General features: G+C 48.4%; 1 pseudogene; it reads left to right on the forward strand.

Annotated features, from left to right (window-relative positions):
- The first annotated feature begins 1,354 nt into the window (after positions 1-1,354).
- Positions 1,355-2,521, forward strand: LOC100415042 (actin, cytoplasmic 1 pseudogene; annotated as a pseudogene).
- The last annotated feature ends 6,437 nt before the right edge of the window (positions 2,522-8,958 follow it).

An 8,958-nucleotide genomic window follows, 5' to 3' on the forward strand; every position in this document is an offset into this window, starting at 1 on the left:
TAGGAGGTGGAGGCTGCAGTGAGCTGTGATCATGCCACTGCACTCCAGCCTAGCTGACAGAGTGAGATTGAGAGTGTTGAAGGAAGGAAGGAAGGAAGGAAGGAAGGAAGGAAGGAAGGAAAGAAAGAAAGAAAGAAAGAAAGAAAGAAAGAAAGAAAGAGAAAGAAAGAAAGGTGGAAAGAAAGAACCCAGAAGCCTCATCCCAACAGCTCTGTCATCATCGTGGCTGCCATGACAGTTAAGTGCAGCAGCCACTTGGTCCTTCAATGCACATCAGACACATCATGACAGTGAACTGTTGGTGACAGCTTGACTAATAGTGATGGCCCCATGTGTTGTAGATTACCAGAAAGGAGGTCAGCACTATCATCAAGGTCAAAGACACCTCCATACCAATCCCGTAATCTAATCTATGAGAATCTATTTCCTTGGACCTCATACCCAGTGTGACGTCAGTCATGGTCCAGTCAAGAAAACAGAAACAACCTTAGCATTTCAACAGAGAGAATTTAATATAAAAAATTTGTGAATCAGGTGAGGCTCGGTGGCTCACCCCTGTGTAATCCCAGCACTTTGGGAGGCTGAGGTGAGTGGAGCACCTGAGGTCAGAGTTCAAGACCAGCCTGGCCAACATGATGAAACCCCATCTCTACTAAAAATACAAAAATTAGCTGGGCGTGGTGGTGTGTGCCTGTAATCCCAGCTACTTGGGAGGCTGAGACAGGTGAATCACTTGAACTCAGGAGGCAGAGGTTGCAGTGAGCTGAGATCACGCCATTGCACTCCAGCCTGGGTGACAGAGTGAGGCTCCATCTCAAAAGAAAAAAAAATTAGCCAGGCATGGTGCTGGGTGCCTGTAATCCCAGCTACTCGGGAGGCTGAGGCAGGAGAATTGCTTGAACCTGGGAGATGGAGGTTGCAGTGAGCCAAGATTGTACCACTGCACTCCAACCTGGGAGACAGAGTGAGACTCTGTCCAAAAAAAAAATAGAAAAGAAAAAGAAATTGGTGGCCGGGTGCAGTGGTTCACGCCTGTAATCCTAGCACTTTGGGAGGCCGAGGTGGGCAAATCATGAGGTCAGGAGTTCGAGACCAGCCTGGCCAATATAATGAAACTCTGTCTCTACTAAAAATACAGAAAACTTTAGCTGGGCATAGTGGCAGGTGCCTGTAATCCTAGCCACTAGGGAGGCTAAGGCAGGAGAATCGCCTGAACCCAGGAGGCGGAGGTTGTGGTGAGCCAAGATCTCACCATTGCACTCCAGCCCGGGCAACAGAGTGAGACTCCGTCTGCACCAAAACAAAAAAAAAAGGAAATTGATGGCTGAGACTGCATCTGCCTCGAGAGCACAGAGCCTTGCCCTTGCTGTTCTGTCTCCCGTCCACACCTGCCGCCAGCTTACCATGGATGATGATATCGCTGCACTGGTCGACAATGGCTCCGGCATGTGCAAGGCTGGCTTTGTGGGTGACGATGCTCCCCGGGCCGTCTTCCCCTACATCGTGGGACACCCCAAGTACCAGGGCGTGATGGTGGGCATGGGTCAGAAGGACCCCTACATGGGTGAGGAGGCCCAGAGCAAGAAAGGCATCCTGACCCTGAAGTACCCCATCGAGCATGGCATTGTCACCAACTGGGACAACATGGACAAGATCTGGCACCACACTTTCTGCAACGAGCTGCTTGTGGCTCCTGAGGAGCACCCTGTGCTGCTTACTGAGGCCCCCCTGAACCCCAAGGCCAACTGCAACAAGATGACCCAGATCATGTTTGAGACCCTCAACACCGCAGCCATGTATGTGGCTATCCAGGTCATGCCTTCCTCGTATACCTCTGGCTGTACCACTGGCATCGTGATGGACTTCGGTGACAGGGTCACCCGCACTGTGCCCATCTATGAGGGGTATGCCATCCCCCACTCCATCCTGCATCTGGACCTGGCTGGCCGGGACCTGACTGACTACCTCATGAAGATCCTCACCAAGAGCAGCTACAGCTTCACCACCTCGCTGAGCAGGAGATCGTGCTTGACATCAAGGAGAAGCTGTGCTACTTTTCCCTGGACTTCAAGCAGGAGATGACCATGGCAGCCTCCAGCTCCTCCCTGGAGAAGAGCTATGAGCTGCCGGATGGGTCATCACCATCGGAAACGAGCAGTTCCGCTGCCCTGAGGCACTCTTCCAGCCTTCTTTCCTGGGCATAGAATCTTGTGGCATCCATGAAACTACCTTTAACTCCATCATGAAATGTGACGTGGATATCCGCAAAGACCTGTATGCCAACACAGTGCTGTCTGGCGGTACCACCATGTACCCTGGCATCGCTGACAGGATGCAGAAGATCACCGCCCTGGCACCCAGCACGATGAAGATCAAGATCTTTGCTCCTCCCGAGTGCAGGTACTCCATGTGGATCGATGGCTCCATCCTGGCCTCGCTGTCCACCTTCCAGCAGATGTGGATCAGCAAGCAGGAGTACGACGAGTCCGGCCCCTACATCGTCCACCGCAAATGCTTCTAGGAGGACCGTGACTTAGTTGCATTACACCCTTTCTTGACAAATCCTAACTTGCGCAGAAAACGAGATGAGATTGACATGGCTTTATTTGTTTTTTTTGTTTTGTTTTGGTTGGGTTTTTTGTGCTTGACTCAGGATTTAAAAATTGGAACAGTGAAGGTGACAGCAGTCGGCTGGAGTGAGCATCCCCCAAAGTTCTACAATGTGGCCGAGAACTCGATTGTGTACATTGTTTTTTTTTAAGTCATTCCAAATATCATGAGATGCATTGTTACAGGAAGTCCCTTGCCCTCCCAAAAGCCATCCCACTTCTCTCTAAGGAGAATGGCCCAGTCCTCTCCTGAGTCCACACAGGGGAGGTAACAGCATTGCTTTTGTTGTAAATTATGTAATGAAAAAAAAATTTTTAATTAATTTTAAAAATTAATACTTTTTTATTTTGTTTTATTTTAAAAGATTTTAGCCTCTGTGGCTACCCCTTTTTGTCTCTCAACTTGAGATGTATGAAGGCTTTTGGTCTCCCTGGTAGTGGGTGGAGGCAGCCAGGGCTTACCTGTACACTGACTTGAGACCAGTTGAATAAAGTGCACACCTTAAAAAAAAAAAAGAAATTGGTGATGCAAGTAAAAAAGGCAAAAACAGAAAACTGAGGCAGCACAGGCCTTAAATGCAGGAGGCAGTGTGGAGGCCAAAGCAGCTCCACCAAAGACGCTGATCCTCCGTGTTGGTTTCCTGTTAACCTCTGTTCCCGGAAGCCTCTAAGATTTCCGGTTTACGTTGTTCCTTGTTTAAGAGGAGGGACTTTACCATAAATCCCAAGGTCAAACGACCTTGATGTTATCAAATTCCAGTTGTCTACACATCTTTTCTGAAGCACATACACCTTTTCCCAATGGTGTATAAACCCTGGGTCTGGGGATGATGGTGCAGGGTCTGCCATCTCAACTCACAGTCACCAGAGACACGAACCTGGCTTCTGTTTGTAAGTCCCTCTTAAATGTTTCTTTTCTAAGAAACTGGATTTGTCAGCCTCCTTCTTGAGCCTCTCAGCTTCCTTGGACTTTGGAGGGAGGTTTGCAGAGACCTGCTCACCACACAGGTAGCTACCAACCTTAAGGTTGGGGAAACAGGCAGAGGTTTAGGTCAGAACCTGGAAGCTGGGAGGAGGAGGGCCAGAGAGCTGAGAGCTGGACCTCTGTGCAGGGCACTGCTGCGGCTGCCATAACAGGTTCAAAGGGGGAACTTAAGAAAAGGATGCTGCCTGGCTGGTGCCAAAACCTCTACAGGGCACGGGAGCCTGGCTCAGAGTGTGCGGAGAGCTGGAGGGAGGCTGACAAGGACAGCAGGTGAGCAGGTCCCTTCTCCCTCTTCCAGCCACTTCCCCCACCGTCTCCTTCCCTCACTCCTCCTGCTAAATTTTAACAGGAGCCAGCTGCCAAAGGGAGACAAACATGTCTGCAGAGTCTTAGCCTCAGCATCAAATTGCAGAGCAGGGGAGGGTGGTTTTGAGCTGAGAGACAAACCCTTAATAACCAGTATACCACCCCTGCCCACACACACAGGAGAAAGTCTGGACTCCTTAGGGTGGCTGATGCAGCCCCTCCTTACCTGGCCTGCTCCCCTGCCCTGCTGCCTCCCTCTCTGAAGGAAGCCTCTTCCCTGTCTCTCTAGATCTGACAATGTTTACCTACCTTAGGTTCCACCGCACCTGCTCAGGTAGCTATGAAAGCACTGGAAACGCTTCTCATTTATTGACCAACACAACTGTTTCCCGTACTAAAATTCCCAAACCCTGGCCAGGAACAGTGGTTCATGCCTATAATCCCAGCACTTTGGGAGGCCAAGACAAGAGGATCGCTTGGAGACAGGAATTCAAGACCAGCCCTGCCAACATAGCAAGACCCTGTCTGCACAAAAATTAAAAAATAAAAAACGACCAGGTGCGATGGCTCATGCCTGTAATCCCAGCACTTGGGGAGGCTGAGGCAGGCAGATGACAAGGTTAGGAGTTCAAGACCAGCCTGGCCAATACAGTGAAACCCCATCTCTACTAAAAATACAAAAATTAGCCAAGTGTGGTGGCATGAACCTGTAGCCCCAGCTATTCAGGAGGCTGAGGCAGAAGAATCGCTTGAATCCGGGAGGCGGAGGTTGCAGTGAGCCGAGATCATGCCACTGCACTCCAATCTGGGTGATAGAGTGAGATTCTGTCTCAAAAAAGAAAAAAAATTAAAACAAAAAACTTAGCTGGCTGTGATAGCATGCGTCTGTGGTCTCAGCTACTAGAGAGGCTGAGGTAAAAGGATCACTTGAGCCCAGAAATTTGTGGGTACATGCCACTGCACTCCAGCCTGGGCCCTAGAGTAAAACCCTGTGGCCGAAAAAAAAAGCAGTGTTTATTCAACCCAGTGGATAGATTCCACACCTCAGTCCTTCTAGTCTGGGGTACCAGGCATAAAATAGAGACTGGACCTAGGTCTTGGATCTCATAATTGGAAGAGAAGTGACCTGCTTCTTTGCCTTAGATTTTTTTTTTTTTTTTTTAAATAAGCTCTCACTCTGTTGTCCAGGCTTGAGCTGGAGTTCAACGGAATGACCTCAGCTCAATGCAGCTTCAGCCTCCGCAGTTCAGAGATCCTTCTATTCAGCCTTCTGAGTAGCTGGGACTACAGGTGCACACCACCATGCCCAGGTAATTATTTAATTTTTATAGCGATGGGGGTCTAGCTATGTTGCCTATGCTGGTCTCAAACTCCTGGGCTCAAGTGATCCTCCCACCTCCGCTTCCAAAGTGCTAGGATTACAGGCATGAGCCACCCTGCTGGCGGGGCCTTTTTTTCAGAATGATTCTTTTCTTTTTTAATTTTTTCTTTTATAGAGACGGGGTTTCATCAGGCTGGTCTTGAACTCCTGACCTCATGATCCACCCGCCTTGGCCTCCCAAAGTGCTGGGATTACAGGTGTGAGCCACCGTGCCCGGCCCAGAATGACTATTTTCTATCGTTGAGATGAAGCTGATGTGAGCTGGCTCATCGATAGATTTGAAATAGCCTGTATTTTTTACTAGAAGCAAATTATGTCAGGCCAATTTTTATTTTTCCTCTCTCAAGAAACACAATCAGCTGTCATAAGTGAAAGCAGCCAAGGGGCCCTGAGGAGGTAATACAGATTTTTGACATATTTAGCCAATACCATGAGTTTGTTTTTAATGTGTCTAATTTACCTCTACCTTTACTGAGTACTTTTTTGTTTAAAACACTCTTGCCCTGTGCTGATTTTCAATATGTTTCCCTCCCTTTTCTGAGCTATTAGCCTCTCTCTTCTCTGACATACCCCTCTCATCTTACCAATTTTAATGTGGTGTACTGTATGTGATTATCCCCAACCATTTGATTAAATCATATTGTCTAGCCTATTACATGAATGGGCACCTATTTAAATCTTGAAATTCTTCACCTGGGTTGCAATTATATTCCCCTTCTCTTTAAAAAATCCTTGTATGTCTCATTGGTTGTTGTTCTAGATTCATTTACCAACCACCACACTCTATTAGAAGCCAGAGTTTATGGGGTTAGAGCTAGAAAACTGACAAAGTAAATGTCCTTTAGCACCTCTCCTCACATCCTAAGTCAATGTGATGCTTCATGTTAAGCAGTGCGATCACAACAAGCAGTAAGACTTTCCATACCAAACCACACTTAGTTTGTTTTCTTTGACTTTTCTAGTGCTGGGGGTGGCAGGAAGAGACAGGTGACACAGCATGGCCAATGCTATACAGCATGGCCAGTGCTATATAGCATGGAATGCTTTTAACAGAGAACAAAGTGTTTGTACCACTAAAAGGCAGGAATCTGGGGCACAGTGGTTGTTTAGTAACTGAATTGCTATGAATGATTTTCCGTAAATATCTAAATAACATTCCAGCCTTTGCCAGCTTTGTAGCAGGATTAGACAGTAAGAATGCACTGAGTTTATGCTCCTGGAGGAAGCAAGACTGGGGGAAGGAAGGCAATAGAAATGAGGGCAGAGATGTGGTTTATCTCCTCCCAGCGCGGTAAGCCCTGGGCACAGGGAGCCCCGGGTGGGATGACAGGTGGGATGACCTCTGTCTACTGGTGACACCTATGCCTTCAGGATGAAGTGTGCTCTGCTCCTCAGCCAAAGGTTTAGTTTTGAATTACATGCACATTCAGAAGAATTACATGTGTTCTGAACATACAACTCACTGGATTGTCACAAACTATGCAACCAGCATCAGGTTAAAAATATACTGTTTTATTTTATTTTTATTTATTATTATTATTATTTTGGGGACAGGGTCTGGCTCTGTCGCTCAGGCTGGAATGCAGTGGAGTAGACCTCCACTCACTGCAACCTCCGCCTCCCACGCTCAAGCAATTCTCCTGCCTCAGCCTCTGGAGAAGCTGGATTACAGGTGCAGGCCACCATGCCCAACTAATTTTTATATTTTTAGTAGAGACAGGGTTTCCCCACATTACTCAGGCTGGTCTTGAACTTCTGACCTCAAGTGATCCGCCCACTTCGGCCTCCCAAAATGCTGGGATTACAGAAGTGAACCACTGCACCCAGCCAAAAAGATACTATTTGAATAATATGAATGTAACTTGCATGTGTATGAAATGCCCAAGGTGACAGGGTGTTATGAAAATGTCTCCCTTTCTCTTATTCACCTGGTCACCCAGGTCTCCTAACTAGAGAAAAAAAACATTGTCAGTAGTTTCTTAATCAATGAGTTTTAAACCAACCAGACTTCGTGACATCTGTAAGATCTCTGCTTGCGCTCTGCGGTACAGGGTGAGGCTGCAAGGCTCTTTGTGTGAGCTCAGGACGGCGCTGGACAAGTGGGCCCTGGTTCCAGCTCCGGCTGCAGCTTCCCTAAGCCTATCCCGCGGCGCTGGCTCGGGCTGTGCGGGGAAAGCGGGCGAGGCGCAGGGCCCCGGGCTGGGTCCAAGCCGGCAGCTGGCATCACGGGGCCCTGGGTGGGAAGACCGGTGGGGGTGGGGGTGGGGGTGGGGGTGGGGGTGGGGGTGCACAAACCCGGGGAACCTGAGACGCAAGGTTGCTGGGCACTTGGCTGCTAGTGAGGAAGGCTCGAGGCCGATCCTGGCCCAAAGCAAGGCACTGAGCCATTGTCAGTCCTGGGAAGGGGGATTGGGAGGAGCCCGAGAGGGGTGGCCTTCCTTCGGGGCGGCGTGGAAGGGATGCAGCACCGCCAGGTCAGGAGTAGAGCTGGGCCTTGGCGGGCTGCCCCTGAGGTGTCTGACAGTCCCTCCTAAGTCTAGGGCTGTTCCTCCGAGTTCTCGAGATGGTCCTTCGGGTGTGTCTGGAGTCAGCCCCTCTAAGAGTATAGGGGCGACTTCTCGGGGACCAGACTACAGCACCCAGTGGAGGCCGGCAGAAGCCGGGGTTGGGGGGCGTCTTTTGGTTTGTAGATCTCCAGGAAGAGTGATTTTAAAAATAGCCTGACTGACGTGTAAAGAACCCTGTCAAGTACCGTTTGCTGAGTCATGAGTGCCTGTTCAAGTTCAAGCCTGAGAAATGAAGGAAGGGGTGGGTAGAAAAGGACTCGCCAAGCTGCGGCGCCTCTAAGCTGGTAAATACGGCCGGACTGAAGTGGGGCAAAGGTCGCCAGAGGGAAATACGGGCCCAGGCCGCGAGGCTGGCCTGTCTGTGGTTTGTGGTTCCTCTGCCGGAAGCCCAGATATGGCACTTTCACTTTAAAGACAATAAAGAAAACGATTTTAAATGAAAATAATTTTTTCCCCTTAAAGAGTGTACACTTTTACTTGGCTCACCTTTTTGGCCTTCCTTCTGTTAATAAAGAACCCAAAAGCATAATCTCTCTGAATTTTTTTTTTTTAATTATAATTTTATTTAGTGTAGAGGCGAGATCTCGCTCTGTTGCCCAAGCTAGAGTGCAGTGGCTCAATCATAGCTCACTATGAGCTCCTAGATTCAAGCCTCCCACAGTTCTGGGATTACAGGCATGAGCCACCGCACTGGCTTCTTATGTTTGTCTATTATCTGGTGCCAAAAAAGGGAGCTATTTTAACTCAGCAGCAATATAGTTAGTTTTGAAGCTGACCATCCAATATATTTATGGACAGTGCAGTCCTGGGCTATGTCATTTTGGGAAATAAAATGATAACATTGTTTTTCTGATTCTGTGGTTTTTCTTCTAGTTGGGAAAATAAAACTAGCATGTGTAATGTAATACATGACAAAGAAAGATTCTACATGATTAGGAGTTAACTCTGAAATCAGAAGACAAGTTTTCTAAGACTTGGGGAGGTGGAGACATCAGTGAGAGAACAGGATCGGGTAAGTATTCCAAGAAGAGGTGCATTTTACAGTGTGGATCACATTTCTGTCTGGGTGAGGTGGCTCACGCCTGTAATCCTAACACTTTTTTTTGAGTC

Source organism: Callithrix jacchus, chromosome 13, assembly GCF_049354715.1.
Source record: "Callithrix jacchus isolate 240 chromosome 13, calJac240_pri, whole genome shotgun sequence".
Taxonomy (NCBI): Eukaryota; Metazoa; Chordata; class Mammalia; order Primates; family Cebidae; genus Callithrix; species Callithrix jacchus.